At 46.1% G+C, this 18,616-nt stretch overlaps 1 long non-coding RNA gene across 3 annotated transcripts; it reads left to right on the top strand.

The window, feature by feature from the left end:
• Nucleotides 1-322: 322 nt before the first annotated feature.
• Nucleotides 323-12,097, top strand: LOC125969053 (uncharacterized). Of its 3 annotated transcripts, XR_007481416.2 has the most exons (4): nt 323-787; nt 1,109-1,265; nt 11,433-11,521; nt 11,606-12,097. It is a non-coding gene; the product is annotated as an uncharacterized lncRNA (long non-coding RNA). The 3 variants fall into 3 exon arrangements; XR_007481415.2 differs by lacking the exon at nt 11,433-11,521; XR_011086869.1 differs by having other exon boundaries at nt 11,433-12,097.
• Nucleotides 12,098-18,616: the final 6,519 nt, after the last annotated feature.

The raw sequence follows: 18,616 nt of genomic DNA, 5'->3' as shown, positions 1-18,616 counted from the left end.
GGTGATAGGATAAATCTTAACGCCGCCGTTTTGCCTCCCCAGTCACGTATTCTCGGGAATGCTAAAACGCTGCGCCGGGGAAGAGTGCTTCCCGGAGGCAGCAGACTTTAAAGGACGAGCGAAATCCCATGTGGTTTGTCATGCTAGAATGCGTAGAGAAGAGTTGGGGAAGGGGGGCAAAGGATGATGGCGGGTACTGCGTGAGGGAAGGAGGGAGGAAGGGGTTTAAGGAAGGCGAGATGTGCTCCTGAGATAGCGCCAGCTTCAGAGTGATTGCCGGGTCTTTGGGATTCAGGCAGAAGGGGCGGGGGGAGAGGGTTAGGGGGGGGCGGATCAGGATGAAATCACCCAGGACTGACTGCTCCGCTGCTCGCAATCACCCAAATTGAGCTTCCTTCTCGCAGCCCGCCATGTTGACGGCAGCATGGCGTCTTCAGCGTTCGATAGCCCGCCCCTCTTTTTTTTTTTTGCTCCCTCGCCGGTCATCAGAGGGCGGATAACTCGTTTGCTCGCTCCCTGGCCGGCGAGATTAAATAATATCACAGCCTGCTTTAATCCCACCACCGTGAGACACACATGGCCTGCTCTGCGTTTGGGATTAAATGTCGTCAGGCTTCTGGGGGTGATGATGAGGATGATGTCCGTCAACAGCCCGAGTTGGTGACTTCCTGTGGAAGGAAATGAATCCTCACTAAAGGCCAGGGTTTTTTTTTTGTATTATTATTTTCAAAATGAATGAAAATGATTTGAATGGCTGAGGCAGATGGACCAACTTTAATGGGAAAAGGTAAATAAAAGATCCAAACATAAGTGTAGAAAGTTCTATACTTGATCTTTGACCGTCATGGATTTGAAAAACAAGCTAGCGTTAGCATTTTGGGGTGTATTTTTTTTTATAATTAACCACCCCAAACCATTTAGGTTGATGCCTGTTGCCATTGAAACATATATTTGGCTGTGAATGTATTTATTTATTTTTTTCGCTTTGGCACTGTTGCACTTTTGCAATTCTAGATGCTAATTTGACAATTGCCCATTCATATTAGTGACAAATTATATCCAAAAATGTTAGCTTTTGCTCTTATAATGCTTTTATTCCCCCCCTCAGGAGCAAGTGCAGAAATAAACATTTTCCCGTGATGAACTCAGTCTGAACCGCTCACATGGAATATTTCATGTTAGCTGATGCTATACCTGAGCTAAAGTCGCAGGACAAATAAAACGGGATCCCCATGAGATGCAATCGTTTGATGGTGTGGAGCGAGGTAAGCAGACATCTTTAACTGTAAGAAGCTAAAAATGTATGTCATTTTTTTCAACAGTATGTTTTCAAATGTTTTGATTGACATTGTCAAATTGTTTGTTGGCCACAGGCAAAGTTCATGAATTGATGACCCCACTGTCCACTTTCCGCCTTTACTTAAGCAAACGAAATCGCTTTTTTACTCCAACACGCACGAGTCGTTACCTCATGGGAAAAAATGCTACGTTTGTTAGCAAGTACGATGCCAGTCAAAAAAAAAAAATGCCTCCACTTCTTTATCAATATCACATTTGGTCCCCGTATCGTCCTCTCCACCAGCTGACAGACCGTCTTTTGTCTCCCACGTTCAATTGTAAGAATTAGCATGTTAACAGAGAGGGACGGAAGTCAAATGAACGTGTCACTTTGATTCCACCTCAATGAGCATGTGACGTCTCATTTGAGCAAACCTTCCCATTTCATCTATACGTCCCCCCGCTAACATTGTGTGCCCCAGCATGAGGCGAAGGCACACTGAGAGAACGCGGCCGTGCTTGCACATAACGAGACGGCCTAAGAGCACCCCCACCTCCTTCTTCCTCCAGCCTTGTCTTTCATTATTTATTTACCCTGCACGGTTTTTTCTCCACGGCACGCATATTGATGCGGGGGAAAAAGCAGGGTGTGAGTGCGTGTCACAATCATTTCCTGACGAAGGAGACAAGGTGGAAGTAATCAGCAGCACGCTGATGCAATATGACAGGCCGTAGAAGCACTGGTACACACTTAAGGGCGGGGGGGGGATTGGGGGGGACATTCCCCCCCATCTCCAACACACCGTGTGAAGGAGGAATGTTTGCAAAAAGGCAACACGAGAGTTGCAAGTGGATTTGCTAAGTTCGGAAAGTTGTGGAGGATTTTTTTTTTTTTCAGTGATGTCATTCATCCCTATGAAGATTAGATGATCCAATTAGACTCTTCAGACCACATCTCCGAAAGACAACACGGTGCTTGAATCTGTTTTCTATTTCCTTGGGTGGAAACTAAAAGCATGCCCGAGCCACTTGTCACTCAACCTTCCACCTCTCAACAGTCGAGAGGATGACGGTAGTGGTGCGTTGAGGCTCTCTGTGGTCTTTTTCCTCCTTCTCGTCCTGACCCTATTGTCCACACGCGCGCACACACGCCTGGAGGTGAGAGCGTGCTGATTGATTGATTGAGGCGCTGGGCTTCATGACGGCTGGTGACATTTCCACACATCCAGCAGAGGCCCATCCCCCAATCCTCATCCTCCTCTTTCTCCTCCGGCATGGAGAGAGAGAGAGAGGGAGGGAGATCTCGGAGGAATTAGGCAATCAGTCAGCAGGGCTGGATTGCACGCAGGCGTGCAAGCAAACGGTTTAACATAAATGAAAACGTCCCCTGTTATGACAAACGATGGTTCTGGAGGATGACGTCGTTTTCATCACGTGTGAGCTCCCCTCACTTCATCGGGGAACACTTGCACACTTTAATGAGCACCAAGAAAATCAATGAACATCTCGAAAGAAATGATTCGGACTTTAAGTTGGTCAGTGACCACGCTCGTAACTCAAAGCAGTGTGTGTGTGCGCCATTTACATTCAAAATTTGGGAGCGTGTCGGTGAATCTATGGCGAGCTGGTTGACTTGTCAGCACAACACCTCCCCTGCAGCCATATTGGATTGTACGGCGTGCCTGCTGCAATTCCTCTGGTTGAGCGAAGCGGCCAATAGAGCAGCGGGGAACGGTACAAAAGACATATGCGGGCGGCGTAAAGCGGCATCCCCGGAGAGAAGAGTGACACCAAGCAGGCGCCCTTCTCCTCCTCCTCCTCCTCCTCAGCGGCATGATTAATAACCTCGACGCCCCATAATCTCTCCATCATCTATCTATGTAAATGCCCCCAGACCTGCAGCGCCAACACTCTTTGACTGATGGCTGCTCCTGCTCTCCTTTTATATCTGTGTGTGTGTGTGTGTTTATTTTTTTTTTTTTGCATATGTCATATTGGCAATTGTGTGAAGGGATGCAAAAAACGAAAAAAAAAATGCTACCTTCTACTCAAAGCTAGTCCTCTTCAACATCACTAGTAGAGTTAGATAGTCGTGAAAGATTGGTATTAATCCAAGTCAATACAGGACCAGTATCACGATATCAATATGACGCCAATACGACTTGGCACGATATCGATGCATCGCAACTAAACACGATATAATACGACACGATGCGATACCACATGTTATCGATTCAATACAGACTCGATCTGGGGCCGTTAATGTGATACTACATTACCGATACCAATGTGAACAGATACGACGTATCCTGATTTGATACCACCTCTGATATTGTTTGGACCAGCAGTGGTCATCTTGAAGGTCTTGACTGCACGCCACTATTGTTTACAAACATTATAAAATCGTCTATAGTTGGTCAACTCCAACTTGCGTTCCCAAATCCTCGCAATCTAGTCATTATCGTGTTGGTCAAAGTAATGGCGGCCAAGTACTCAAGGGAGTCCCATGATAGGAAGTTGGTGAAAAGAGAACCCCTCACACGATTTTTTTTTTTTTTTTTCTGTCCACAATGTTACCTTGGAGCGTCTCCCGCGAGGGCAGACATGTTGTTAATAATGAAGGCAGTGGCTGGAGGCACAGCGAGGCTAAACTTCCTCTAACAAGTGGCTGTGTGACAGCGTAGACATATGCTTCTCGCCGACCCCCCCTTCCCCCAGCCTTCCACGCGTTCGCGCATTTCGCACACGTCCGAGGCGGGCGGACGAGGGGGGGGGGAGACCTCCACTGTCGCCGCCTGCCAAAGGACGATAAATCAAACGCCTAATGGCCGCCAACAACGTGATAATTACGAGCCGGGCCTGCGTGGCATGAAAGGGAATTTTCGCCTTCGAATGTGTGAAGGCGACTGATGGGAGGCCGCTCGGTCGGAGTTTTTGCCACGAAAAAAGAGAACGTCTTTTTCTCCGTGCCACCCACAGACAGGAAAAAAAATCTTTTCGGGGGGCCTTGGTTAAAACTAATCAGCAACTAATCAATTAACTAATCTCCTGCTGGCTGGCCAGAGTCATTTCTCGGTGCCCTCCGAAAGCATTTGAAATAATTCAATTTAAATTATCGTTAGGTTTGCCTATGTATTGCTGTTTCAAAATAATACATGGAAGTTTTTTCTGGCCATTTTTTTTTTTTGGTGGTTGGGTTTGGGGTGTGGATTTGTCAGGTTAGGGGTTGGGGGCGAATCTTGTTTTGATGGCGGCGCTGCTGAGAAAGGGGGCTAGCCAGAGAGGATAGTAAACACTGCCTTTGCACCACATTTAAAATCAATCCTTCCAGCCACGGGCTTCCAAAACCTTCCTCTCTCTCTTTTTCCGTCGCCTTTCTTCTCGTCTTCCTCGCTCCCGTCTTTGTGTTGTGTGTCGCTCCGCCTGATGCAGGCAGCACTTAAAAGACGAACGTGGGGGAGGGCGGAGGGGGGGCTTAGAGTTTTGTGACAGCGGCGCCGGCTTTTATTACCTGCTCCCCTCCCCGACATCAACGCTTTTGCCGCCGGCAGGCAGGCCCCGCCACCCCCCACCCAAAAAAAAAAAGCGGTCAAGTGCACGTGCACAGGTGCGCGCGGTCACGCTGGTTGCACCCTGACGAGCGCGTATAATCGGGCCATTAGCGCGCCGCCCGTCCCAGGGCCGGGGGCTCATTTGCCGCCATCCAAGCTGTTACCTCGACTCATGATTGGCTTCAAGATGAGCTGAATATTTTTTTTTTCCCTTGCTTCTCGGCAAGACTGCATGATCGTGTCGTATTTTGGTCATTAAATGACCAAGAAGCCGCCAAATAACGCAAAACGAGAATTTTTTTAGATGTGGCAATAATGAGCAAATTACTGCTGCGACCGGCCAACAATATTAGGACCAGATATTTTTCATTTGAATATTTTAAACTAATATATTTCCAAGGCTCTGATATGCCCGTTTGTGTGAAATAACATTAATTTTGCCAGGACTAGCCGTGGCATTTGATTGACACTTGACAGATGAGGCTCATAAAATATTCTTGATTAAGACAAAGCAAGGGAGGGGAAAGTCACTTTTTTTTTTAATCTGGATTGAGACGCATTTAGATTCTAGGCTGACTTCTGTTGGCAGTTTATTCCATTTCCATGCAGCATAACGGTAAAATGCTGCTTCACCATGTTTGCTTGAGTCCGCAGACCGTACTGGATTTATATTCAGTCAGTTTTTTTTTAATCCAGCTTTCAAATTTGGCGAGGTTATAAAAAAAAAGAACGCTTCTGACCCCAAAAGTTGAAATCAACAAATTAAGTCTTGTTAAAATGAAAAGTGATGATTGAAATGGATTCGCAAATCGTCATAATCTGTTTTTAATCCACATTTTACATGTCAAAATTTTCATATCTGACTTGTATGAGCTCGGGCCCCTCTTGATGTTTTTCTGAAGAAAGTGTGTGTGTGTGTGTGTGTGTGCGCGTGCGTGCGTGTGCGCGTAGTTAATTGGCATCCAGGCCCACACGAGAGTCATCTTCTAGCTGCGGACTTCTTTCTTTTGACGGCAAAGCTTTCTTCATGCTTGGGTTCCGCCGTCGGCGCAGTGAAAAATGTTGTTGCTAGGCAACAGGCATAACAATGACACAGGTGCTCGCCGCCTCTCTCCCCCCCCCCGTCTTTCATTGTTGATGCCTTCTGCAACCTCCCAGTCTCCGTCACGTTAAACGACACTTGTGCGTCATGTCGGTCTTCTAGAATTGCATTAAATTAAACAAAAATACATTTGGTGCCATTTTGTACAGGAACTTTAAAGCATGTAACAGGTTAAAAACTTTGCCGCAAAAGTTTTAATATGTCACATTTGCTACTATGCTGGATGGGTTCGGCGAATACCCCTCGGTTCGCTACCCGTGCGTTTAGCTATTATCATTTGATGGTGCAGTTTAAAGGCAACTTTAGCAGGCCACCTAAAATGTCGCGCTAGGCCGAATGCGGGCCGTAGACCTCGAGTTTAACACACGTGATGGAACCAAGCCCCTCTTCCGAGAATAAAAAAAAAAAAAAAAAAAGCGCTAGTCCGGTGCTAGCACATTAGCGCTTGCTCCCGTCTCCTCCACGCTCGTGGTTTTCCTCCTCGGATGACTTTGAGCTTCCGTGCCCCTCCCCCTTCTCTCTCCTCCTCTTCCTCACTCACTCACATCGACCCCCCCCCCTCTTCCCCCCACCTCAACCAACAGTCTTTCGCCCCTAATCAGAAGGCTGCGGCCGCCGCCCCCTCCTCCGTCGCCCACGCACGTCCTCCTCATCACCTCACCCCCCCATCGGCTGCCCCCCCATCTCCTTTTTACGCTTGTCCGCTCTCCATCACCCCCCCCCTCCCTCCCTCGTCCTCGCCTGCCGCGACAACCCTGCAGTTAGCAGCTGCCAAAGGCCGATTCTCTTCATCACTCACCCACGCACTTAGCAAGACAACACGTGCGGTCATTCTCCACACGCCGCCACCTGACGAAGTGGGTGGGACGAGGGGTGTTGGGGTGGGGAAGGGGGTCGCATCTCACCGTTGACCCCCGTTTCACGTGTGGCTGGTGGCTGAGAGACACACATGGGCAAACACGTTGGTACTTGCGCAACTCCTTCATACCTTCCGTTTGTGTGTGCGCAAATGGCAAATGGCCCATTACGGGAATCTTCCGAGTGCAAAGCCCGTTTCCCAGCAGTTAGGGAGTGAGGGAGGGGGTGAGGAAGGAGGGTGGGGGTGTGAGGACACCTCCATCCAATCTGATCAACGGCGATATTAATCTGAGCACGAGTCAGGCCCGACGCCGCGGCGTTTGATTAAAAGAGGGAAGAAATATGACGTCATCTATAAATCTGTTTGTCAAAATGTCACGTGGCGGCATGGGGTGGGGGGGGGGCTGTTTCAATGAAAGCAAACATGACATCATAGGAACACAATTTAAGGCAAAGGGCGATTTCATAATCATTTCTTCTCAAAATTAAAAGCATATGATTTTTTTAAAATGCTTTAAAAGAATTTGATTGCTTTTAACCTGGATTTAAACTTCTATTGGCGAACTGGGTTTATATTCCATGAGCATTTCTTGAATAGCAGAACAGTGGTCGACTCCTCAGCACGTCCGCCTCGCAGTACAGAGGTTCCGGGTTTGATCCCGGCTTCGGAATCCAGTATGGAATTTGCATGCGTTGGCCCTCCGGTTTTCTTCCACATTTCAATGCAGCCCGATTGAGCGCTCGCTCCTTTAGAATGGACCAAGCGATATTTGTTTTGCTCTCCTTTGAAACATCATCAGACTAAACAGGGTCGCCCCCTCCGCCCCGCATCCAGCAGCAACTCCAGCCCCTGCAGGGTGAGATTAAAGCTGCAACTTCTATATGCACCAAAAATGGATTTAGTGCGATTTATGAAATCCAAACTTTGGCAATAAATTCCTGGAGACTTTGGCTCTTATTGTCCTGGTGGAGTTTCATTTGCATCTTTTGCATAGATTTAAAAAGAAAAAAAAACTAATTCTATACATCATGACAACAGTAAGCTATTGAGAATATATAAATGTAATTTAGGAATGTCACACAGTTTGCATGTGTTTCAGTTCCGTGTCATGTTTATGTTGTTGTTTTCGGTTTCTCGACATTGCACATTACGTTTCAAAACTGACGGGGGGGGTGAGGGCGGGGCGTGGGTGTTGTCATATCTGGAGCCCGCTCGCTAATTGAGCGCCGCGTTAGACCCCAAGGTCTGCCTGGCTGCCGTTTTCTTAATCCATGGCTGTTTAACGCTGGCTGCGCTTGAGTAATTAAGCAGATAATCTTCAATTAAACTGAGCCCAACCCCACCGCGCACCCCCGCCCAGAGACAGATGGGCCTCGGTGGCTAGGGAGAGGCTCTTCTTTCCCTTCCCAAGCCGCCGCACAGGACGACGGGTGTGCTTGCCATTTTATTTGTGAGTTGACCTCAGCATTTGCGTGGCTGTCACACTCTTTGTTTACACTGCAAAAAAACCCTGAATATTGTACGTGCACACATATGTGTTGTCATACCTTGACCAAACATTTCCAAAAGTGTTCAATAAATGCGCAAAAGAGGTATTTAGTATTTTTGTAAGCCACAGCATTTCAATGTCGAAAGATAAATACGTACTTAAATGATTCAAAATGTAATGAATAATACAAGTTTAAAAAAAAGTACTTCAAATTGAAAGATCATTTTTTTAAATGCTAACATATAAAGTTAAATACAACTGAACTGTACTTCTAAGTAAAAAATGCCCTTTACGCACTGGATTTAAAAAAATAGCTTAATTTGATGATATTTCTTTTTTAATGGCATAATTGTTGCAAATTATTTGTATTTGATGCCGTGATTCCTTCGCAAACCACTAGAGGGATACCGCACACCACCTTTGGTACTGACTTTAAGAATCACAGATTTTCGGGAAGCTAATAGTAAAGCTCAATTTAAGATCTCGAGATGCGCTGTGGAAGTCACAATTTGCCCCCACCACCCCATTATGTGACCGTAACTTATTTTCCGTTAGCTCACTCTGGATTTTAGCCGGCTCGGCAACATGTCCGCCTCGCAGCGTGAGACGGCATGTTAAGTGGATTTAACGCAATTAGAATCGCCATCAAAATTTATTGCACGCTCTCATATATTTAAACATTCTCTTCCCGGGTTATTATTAGAGACACTTTGCACGAGGCAAAGCGGGCTGTTAATTATCTCCAATGTAAAACCATCTACGTCGATACGAGAGGCTCCGAGCGACAGTGCCAGCCGCCACTTTGATGTTGTTGTTGTTTTTACGAGTAGTGCGTCTTTTAACCACTTCTTACTTTTGAACCTTCCAAGTCTGCTGTTTTATTCTGAATATAAATCTTGCTTGTATGTGTGTTTATGAGCTGTGTTAAGTTTTGACTTAGAAAATTGTAATTCCATAAATAGAAATAATTATATTATATATTTATAATATCTTTGGAGAATGTAGTAAAAGCACTGTTACGTTTGTTTGTGTTTGGAAAAAAAGTTGTATGCACATATAATGTTCTAATTTTACGCATTAATCACGATTTTTTTTTAAAAAATAAGGCTGCAAGATGATGACCTTTTCGCACTGCACTTAGTGACGCGCAGCATAGTGGCCAAAAACCAATTACGTACGCCAAGCCCCGAAAAACGTTTGATTCAAGAGCCCCATCACGACGATATCAGAAGACGCAGTAAACAAAAGAGATGCTGGCCGAATGATTTCAAATTCAATCTTTAAGCCAATCTGTTGAGTCAAATCTACCCAGCAACTGAATAAAAACCACCCAGCACTTTTTTGCGTCCATTTACGCATTTCCATTCATTTTATTCTTGAGATTTTTTTTTCTTCTATTCCAATCTCTTTAAGGTATCAACAATGCTCGCCTTCCTCAATTTCGTTTTTCCCCCAGCGTTGCTGTGTGTCCTTTAGTGCACTTGAAATCTATTCCACACAATTGGCAGGAACGGCTCCACGTTGAGGTCGTCGACTAGTAGTCCCTCTGGGTCTCATCAAAACGGCTCTGCCATTAACGTGACCTTACGGGATGCCAACCGGTTATTACCTCATTAAGGTCAGCTATGTTAACCTGGAAGCTGGAATCAATAGTTACTTTCACGATAGCCCTCCAAGCATCAAGTGGTTTGATTTTGGGAGGGGAGGGGAGGGGAGGATAAAGCAAAACAAAAAGCCACCAATGTCCTTTCGACGCTTAATGTGACTGAGTGTGGAATATGAGGCGGCGGGGCCATTTCTCAGTATTTTCCACGTTTAAACGTGATCTGATGCCTCCTCGTTCAATGAGCCCTAAATGAGCCTTTTGAATTCCCATCAGCCAGCGCGCATGCATTTTAGATGCCTTACGGGAGCTGCCATTTTAGCCCGGCGCTAATGATCCGCCAGCGCGTCTCCGCCGCTAACACATATAAACGCCCAGCACTCCCCCTCCCCGACCACTCCTGTTTCCACAGTGATAATTAAGCCATCAAAGCGTGCAAGCGTGCCCATCCTGTGTCTCCAAGGTGAGAATGTGGGCTCACATGTCAAGTGGAGCGCAGCCACCCGTGTGGCTCTTTAAAACGGCGGCACAGGGGACAGGCGGGGGCTGCTTATGTGTGTGTGTGTGGGGGGGGTTGTGTGTGTCATGGCAGCAGCTGCAGGCGGGAAGAGCGCACAGTGTGACGTCAGCCGGATGGCAGATAGCTGCCACGCCAGCAGGGCCGTTTAAAAAAAAAAAAAGGCAAATTAGCCCGATGATCGCGATCACTTTATTACCCTGTGATTGATTGTCTTACTTTTTATCCCAACTTAAAAGCAGCAAGTGGCAGCAGCTAACATATTCCAAAGGTGACGCAATGTTCCTTATTCTACGTAAAACAAAAAAAAGTGGTTAGTGTCACCCAAGCGTTAACAACAAGGATGGGCAACTTAAAAAAAAAACATTGGGTCAAACCAAAAACCCACAACACAATCTATTTTGGTTTTCACCTCCCGAAAAAATCCCATGGGTCACGATCGACATTAAGAAGATCTCACGCCTTTGTTGGTATTCTGCCCATAACGCTTCTACCGACACGCCTAAACCTGAGGGAGGTAATTACGGATGCTTCTAAATCTGCGATGGAGGCGCTAATCAGGAGGCGTTCATTTACGTTTGGAACACGCGCACCCCCTTATCGCTCGTTACGGCGTCAAACCCTGTCGAGCGACCTTTCTCAATCAACAGGTAATGCGTATAAACATGTCCTAACAGCTCCATCATGATGATTGATACCACGCCACGGGAGAGTCGTAATTATTCTCGCCGCGCGACGCCTGGATAACGAACCGGCGTGAATTAACGGCGGAAAAGGTCGAATGGTGGGCATTTCCCGCTACGACGACGTTGATGAGCGCACTTCCTGTTACAGGCATCGCTGCCCACCCCTCCTGTTTGCGTTTATTAAAAAAAATGAAGGTCACCGGAGCGATTAATTGCTGGCTGCGGGGAGCTGATGATGTGCAGATAATGGGGGCGGAGGGATTGGGGGATGGGGCGAGGTGTGTGGGGGGGGTGCAGGTTAGTGGCCACTGGTCCTGGAGGAGAGAGATATAACCTTTTTGTCTCAGCGACGGCAGATATACGAGGCGGGCGAGCGCCGAGGATTATACACCGGTCCTCGCAGCGAGATGAGGGGGATGGAGGAAGATGAGGAGGGGTGGGTGATGGGTTGTGGTGTGTGTGTGTGTGTGGGGGGGCAGCTTGTGACCGTAGAATAATTTCAGCCTCTTTTCCTCCCTAGAGACCACACGCCGTCTGAGCCAACCTGCACACACACACACACATCCCTCCTCCTGCAGCCCCGCCACCGCCGCCGCCACCCCACCACGCTGAGGCGGAGAAGAAGAGACATCCGGCGTCGGCAGGCAGTTAAAGGATTGGAGGCGAGGGGAGAGTGGGGAGGGTGTGTGTGTGTGTGTGTGTGAAGGGAGAGGAGGGGGGCAGATGCAGGTGGAGCGGAGGCAGGGTGTAAGGAGAGAAAGCAGAATCAGGTTCCTGTGCTGCTGCTGTGGCTAAGTGCTGCTGCAAATCATTCCCACATTAGGAATACGGGCAATTAGCACCACAGCATGAGGGCGCATGCGCGCTCACACACATTTGCAAGTGGACACACACACAAACAAAGGACCTTCCGCCCATCAGCACTGTTAAAAATTAAAAGGAATGTGACCTCCTGTATACTCACTCAATAAAAATATACACATAAATTTTACCACACATACCAAACATGGGGGGGGGGGTGACTACAAAACATGCATATACTGTGTAACCATGTATATTCCAAAAAATTTAATTCATGGCCACCAAATAGAACGCACCTATAAAATGGGTATAAATGGGAAACTTTCGGCTGTATGTGCCCTGCGTCAATGATACGCTGACTTTTGCTATTTATGGCCCAGCGTGGTCCTCATCCATCCCCACAGGGTCTGCTGAAATGTTTTTAGTGGCCATGTAATGGGCATAATGTACACACAAGTTGAATATGGTGTCAGGCCAGACAATTGACATTTGGCTATTTTCAGATTTTTTTCTTTTTCAGGAATCTTTTGTGTCGCTAATCTTTCTTTATCAGCATTTTTTTTTTTACAAATTTTTGGCGTTTGTAAAAAATATATATATATATTTTTTCTGATCCTTTGAGATATTTTTGACCCACCCCCAACCATTACAAAAAAAAAACACTTTACCCTCTTTTGCTGACCCAAACATCCAGTTTATTCATGCTAATAATATCAAACCCACAAATGAGTCCTCTGTGTGCACGTTACTCCTATTCCATGGCTAAAAATTAGCTTTTTGGGCACATTATTTATATTGGAACCACAATATAAAAAAAATTCCCTGTTTCATGTCTGCGGCTTCGTACACAGGCAAGGATGCAAAAAAAATAAATACGACCCCAGTTGCCGTTCCACCTTCAGAACGCCACCTTAAAAGATTATCTCGGTTATTTCACCGCCACTGAGCCGGCACTAATAGTCCGAGGCAGATATTGAAGAGCAGCTCGCGCGCAGGGGCCGCAGAGATCTATTAGAAATTCCCATCTACGCGCCTCATACATATTGATTTCTGACACCAAGCAGCAATGAAAGGCCCGCGGGGAATAATATATTTAGCAGGGTTTGCAGTGAGCGGGTCACAGAGTGCATAAAGATTAGCCGCGCGGGCCCCTGACAGGACCAGGCTGGAGCCCAAATTGTCGACAGGCACGAAATAATGATGGATTCCAAACTTTTGCTGTATTGTTGATGTTGAAAAGTAGCAAACTGGCTCTATTTTGAGTGAACTAATGTAGCCATGCGAGAGGGTTAAAAAAATCAGGGACACTCAATGTGTGATGTGGAGACAAACCAAACTTGTTTTTTTTTTTTTTTTTTTTTTTGGAGTGCATGAAAATGCATTGTAAAAATGTGTCTTCTGACGTTTCAAATTTTTCAAAGATGAATAAAAATGAAAAAGTGATAAATGGTGGCAACAAAGGCAATTTGACAGATAGTGTACAATTCTTCATTGATGCTCATTGAATTATCATGATTACCAAATGATCATTATATTATTTTCCAATAACACACGCAAAAAATAACATTGCAAAATTTGGGAGGTGAGGATTTTTCTGCACCACTGTAACGGATTAATGGCATCCCCATTCATTTCAATGGAGAACGCTGATGTGCCATCCAATTCACATGAGCACCACTCTTTCTTTTTGTGTTATTTCCTCAGGGGACTGTCTGGTGGTGGTGGATGACGCCATGTTGGCGCGAGTGTGGCAGAGGACGGCGTCAAGGCTCTGACCTGAGGGATTGAACGATGAGCTTGTCCAGGTGAAAGGCTAATTGCTCGGAAGCGTGCGAGAGCGGCACCCGACTCCTCCCTCCGCCTCCCTCCACTCTCATCCATCCATCCTGCCTTCCCCTCCATCTTTTGCATGGCCCACCGCCATTGCCATTACCGCCTCTTCTGTTTTTTTTCTCCACGGCTCTCCCTCCCTCCCTCGCGCCGCCTCTAAAGCGGCACTCGGCAGCCTCTTCACAAATTACAATCGCTCAGGGTTTAGGCAATTGGCGCAAATGGCGGGACTGCATGTAAGGATTGGAAAGGGAAGGGAGGAGGGCGGGCTGGAAGGGCTGCAGGGGGAGCCTTGGGTGAGAGGGTGGCTGGGGGCGTGAGGCGTGGGGGACTGGAATTAAATTACCAATTCAATGGCTGAAGCGGCGCGTGACAGCGACGAGGCGTGGACATAAGATGGTGATGAGGCCACAAGGATGCACAACTTCGCCTCCGGTGTGCCAAGATTTGGTCTACTTCGTGCACTTTAGAATGCAATATTCTTTTATTGTGTTAGCAGATTCGGCCCAGCGGTAGCATCCTCGCTAAAGAAATTGGCTGCTGGAGTAAAAAGATTTAAATGAAATTTACAACAACAACAAAAAAAACAATCCCAAACTCACTCTGCTGTTGGCCGTCCGACCTTTGCTTGGCTCTAGTACGTTTGGAGATGCTTACCCATGTTTGGTACAATTCAAGCGCCATCTTGCACAATACAAACAAATACAGTAGATTGAAATAATCCACAGAAGATGACCGGACACGTGGAATTCTTACCACGAGCCCTTCTTGACGTTTGTTAATGCACAGCAAATTCTAATGGGGAGATTATGCTTCTCTTTGGGTAATCTTGATTTTATAACACTTATAGTAGTTTTTAAATAATGTGTATGCATATATACGCCTAAATATTGTTATCCAATACATCTACTGCAATTTCACATTAGATTGCTGGTTTGAAATTTACTTTTAATGTTATTTTTAAATAAACATTTATGTTCAAACTTGTCTGGTGTTTTATTCCTTGTTTTTATATTCGCCAATTAAAACACAAAAATCAGACATTTGGTTAACTGCTTTATATGACAATATGTGTTTTACGTTGTTATAGGAGTTGGTGTCCCCCAAAACAACAAATGTCGGCATAATGAGTGTTTTGCAACCTTTTATTCAAACACAAACACATGCAGTATAATACCACTGTTAACTAAAAAGGTCGAACTAGCTGACTGGTTAGTGACTGGCGTTCTTGCCCAGTAAGACCCTGGTTCGATCCCAGGTGTGGGCATATGCTAAACTGTTCTTTTAGAATTGGAACCTCGCATATGCAAGTATTTATGTAAATACTTAAGTGGCCCCACCTCCAAGTTGGCGGAACAAACCAATGGATTTGACCAATGAACTTCATAAGGGAAAAAGCTAAGGTGAAAAGTGCCACACCCGCCCTCACCCCCACCTCCTGATGTTTGATCTGTGACGTCACTTGGACACTCCATTAGGTACACCGCCATTTTCAAGTGTACCTAATAACAGGCCACTTTATTAGGTAAATATCATGGTCAAAGGTTACAGTTGTCAAGCTCTAGTCCTCGGGGCCGCATTCCAACATGTTTTCCAAGATTCCTTTGTTAAGTGCACCCTAGTGATGTCACAGATCAAACAGCCAATCAGAAAGTGGGGGTGTGACTCCCTCGTTAAGTGCAGGTGCGTGAAAAGTTTTAGCCACTTTCACGTTCAAAAGAAGCTAAAACTTTTCACGCACCTGCACTTAACGAGGGAATCACACGGACACTCCATTAGGTACACTGCCATTTTCAAGTGTACCTTATAACAGGCCACTTTATTAGGGAAATATTATGGTCAAAGTTCACAGGTGTCAAGCTCTAGTCCTCAGGGCCGCATTCCAACATGTTGTCCAAGAGTCCCTTGTTAAGTGCACCCTAATAAAGTGGCCTGTTATTAGGTACACTTGAAAATGGCGGTGTACCTAATGGAGTGTCCAAGTGACGTCACAGATCAAACAGCCAACCAGAAAGTGGGGGTGTGACTCCCTCGTTAAGTGCAGGTGCGTGAAAAGTTTTAGCCACTTTCACGTTCAAAAGGAGCTAAAACTTTTCACGCACCTGCACTTAACGAGGTAATAACACGGACACTCCATTAGGTACACCGCCATCTTCAAGTGTACCTAATAACAGGCCACTTTATTAGGGAAATATGATGGTCAAAGTTCACAGGTGTCACGCTCTAGTCCTCAGGGCCGCATTCCAACATGTTGTCCAAGAGTCCCTTGTTAAGTGCACCCTAATAAAGTGGCCTGTTATTAGGTACACTTGAAAATGGCGGTGTACCTAATGGAGTGCCCAAGTGACGTCACAAATCAAACAGCCAATCAGAAAGTGGGGGTGTGACTCCCTCGTTAAGTGCAGGTGCGTGAAAAGTTTTAGCCACTTTCACGTTCAAAAGGAGCTAAAACTTTTCACGCACCTGCACTTAACGAGGTAATAACATGGACACTCCATTAGGTACACCGCCATCTTCAAGTGTACCTAATAACAGGCCACTTTATTAGGGAAATATTATGGTCAAAGTTCACAGGTGTCAAACTCTAGTCCTCAGGGCCGCATTCCAACATGTTGTCCAAGAGTCCCTTGTTAAGTGCACCCTAATAAAGTGGCCTGTTATTAGGTACACTTGAAAATGGCGGTGTACCTAATGGAGTGTCCAAGTGACGTCACAGATCAAACAGCCAACCAGAAAGTGGGGGTGTGACTCCCTCGTTAAGTGCAGGTGCGTGAAAAGTTTTAGCCACTTTCACGTTCAAAAGGAGCTAAAACTTTTCACGCACCTGCACTTAACGAGGTAATAACACGGACACTCCATTAGGTACACCGCCATCTTCAAGTGTACCTAATAACAGGCCACTTTATTAGGGAAATATGATGGTCAAAGTTCACAGGTGTCACGCTCTAGTCCTAAGGGCCGCATTCCAACATGTTGTCCAAGAGTCCCTTGTTAAGTGCACCCTAATAAAGTGGCCTGTTATTAGGTACACTTGAAAATGGCGGTGTACCTAATGGAGTGCCCAAGTGACGTCACAAATCAAACAGCCAATCAGAAAGTGGGGGTGTGACTCCCTCGTTAAGTGCAGGTGCGTGAAAAGTTTTAGCCACTTTCACGTTCAAAAGGAGCTAAAACTTTTCACGCACCTGCACTTAACGAGGTAATAACATGGACACTCCATTAGGTACACCGCCATCTTCAAGTGTACCTACATAATAACAGGCCACTTTATTAGGGAAATATTATGGTCAAAGTTCACAGGTGTCAAACTCTAGTCCTCAGGGCCGCATTCCAACATGTTGTCCAAGAGTCCCTTGTTAAGTGCACCCTAATAAAGTGGCCTGTTATTAGGTACACTTGAAAATGGCGGTGTACCTAATGGAGTGTCCAAGTGACGTCACAGATCAAACAGCCAACCAGAAAGTGGGGGTGTGACTCCCTCGTTAAGTGCAGGTGCGTGAAAAGTTTTAGCCACTTTCACGTTCAAAAGGAGCTAAAACTTTTCACGCACCTGCACTTAACGAGGTAATAACACGGACACTCCATTAGGTACACCGCCATCTTCAAGTGTACCTAATAACAGGCCACTTTATTAGGGAAATATGATGGTCAAAGTTCACAGGTGTCACGCTCTAGTCCTAAGGGCCGCATTCCAACATGTTGTCCAAGAGTCCCTTGTTAAGTGCACCCTAATAAAGTGGCCTGTTATTAGGTACACTTGAAAATGGCGGTGTACCTAATGGAGTGCCCAAGTGACGTCACAAATCAAACAGCCAATCAGAAAGTGGGGGTGTGACTCCCTCGTTAAGTGCAGGTGCGTGAAAAGTTTTAGCCACTTTCACGTTCAAAAGGAGCTAAAACTTTTCACGCACCTGCACTTAACGAGGTAATAACATGGACACTCCATTAGGTACACCGCCATCTTCAAGTGTACCTAATAACAGGCCACTTTATTAGGGAAATATTATGGTCAAAGTTCACAGGTGTCAAACTCTAGTCCTCAGGGCCGCATTCCAACATGTTGTCCAAGAGTCCCTTGTTAAGTGCACCCTAATAAAGTGGCCTGTTATTAGGTACACTTGAAAATGGCGGTGTACCTAATGGAGTGTCCAAGTGACGTCACAGATCAAACAGCCAACCAGAAAGTGGGGGTGTGACTCCCTCGTTAAGTGCAGGTGCGTGAAAAGTTTTAGCCACTTTCACGTTCAAAAGGAGCTAAAACTTTTCACGCACCTGCACTTAACGAGGTAATAACACGGACACTCCATTAGGTACACCGCCATTTTCAAGTGTACCTTATAACAGGCCACTTTATTAGGGAACTATCATGGTCAAAGGTCACAAGTGTCAAGCTCTAGTCCTCGGGCCGCGTTCCAACATGTTTGCCAAGTGACCCTCGTTAAGCGCACCTGCGTGAAAAGTTTTAGCCACTTTCACGTTCAAAAAGAGCTAAAACTTTTCACGCACCTGCACTTAACGAGGGAACCACTCGGACACTCCATTAGGTACACCGCCATTTTCAAGTGTACCTTATAACAGGCCACTTTATTAGGGAAATATCATGGTCAAAGGTCACAGGTGTGACATCACAGGACACCTCTAGTCCTCAGGGCCGCGTTCCAACATGTTTTCCAAGATTCCCTCACCCCCACTTTCTGATTGGCTGGTTGATCTGTGACGTCACTTGGACACTCCATTAGGTAGAATGCCATTTTCAAGTGTGCCTAATCACAGGCCACTTTATTAGGGAAATATCATATTCAAAGCTGAACTGAAAGTGAAAAGTGCCACACCCGCCCTCACCCCCACCTCCTGATTGGCTGGTTGATCTGTGACGTCACACGGACACTCCAATAGGTAC

Source organism: Syngnathus scovelli, chromosome 5 (assembly GCF_024217435.2).
Source record: "Syngnathus scovelli strain Florida chromosome 5, RoL_Ssco_1.2, whole genome shotgun sequence".
Classification (NCBI taxonomy): Eukaryota; Metazoa; Chordata; class Actinopteri; order Syngnathiformes; family Syngnathidae; genus Syngnathus; species Syngnathus scovelli.
This window is presented reverse-complemented; position numbering and strand designations above follow the sequence as displayed.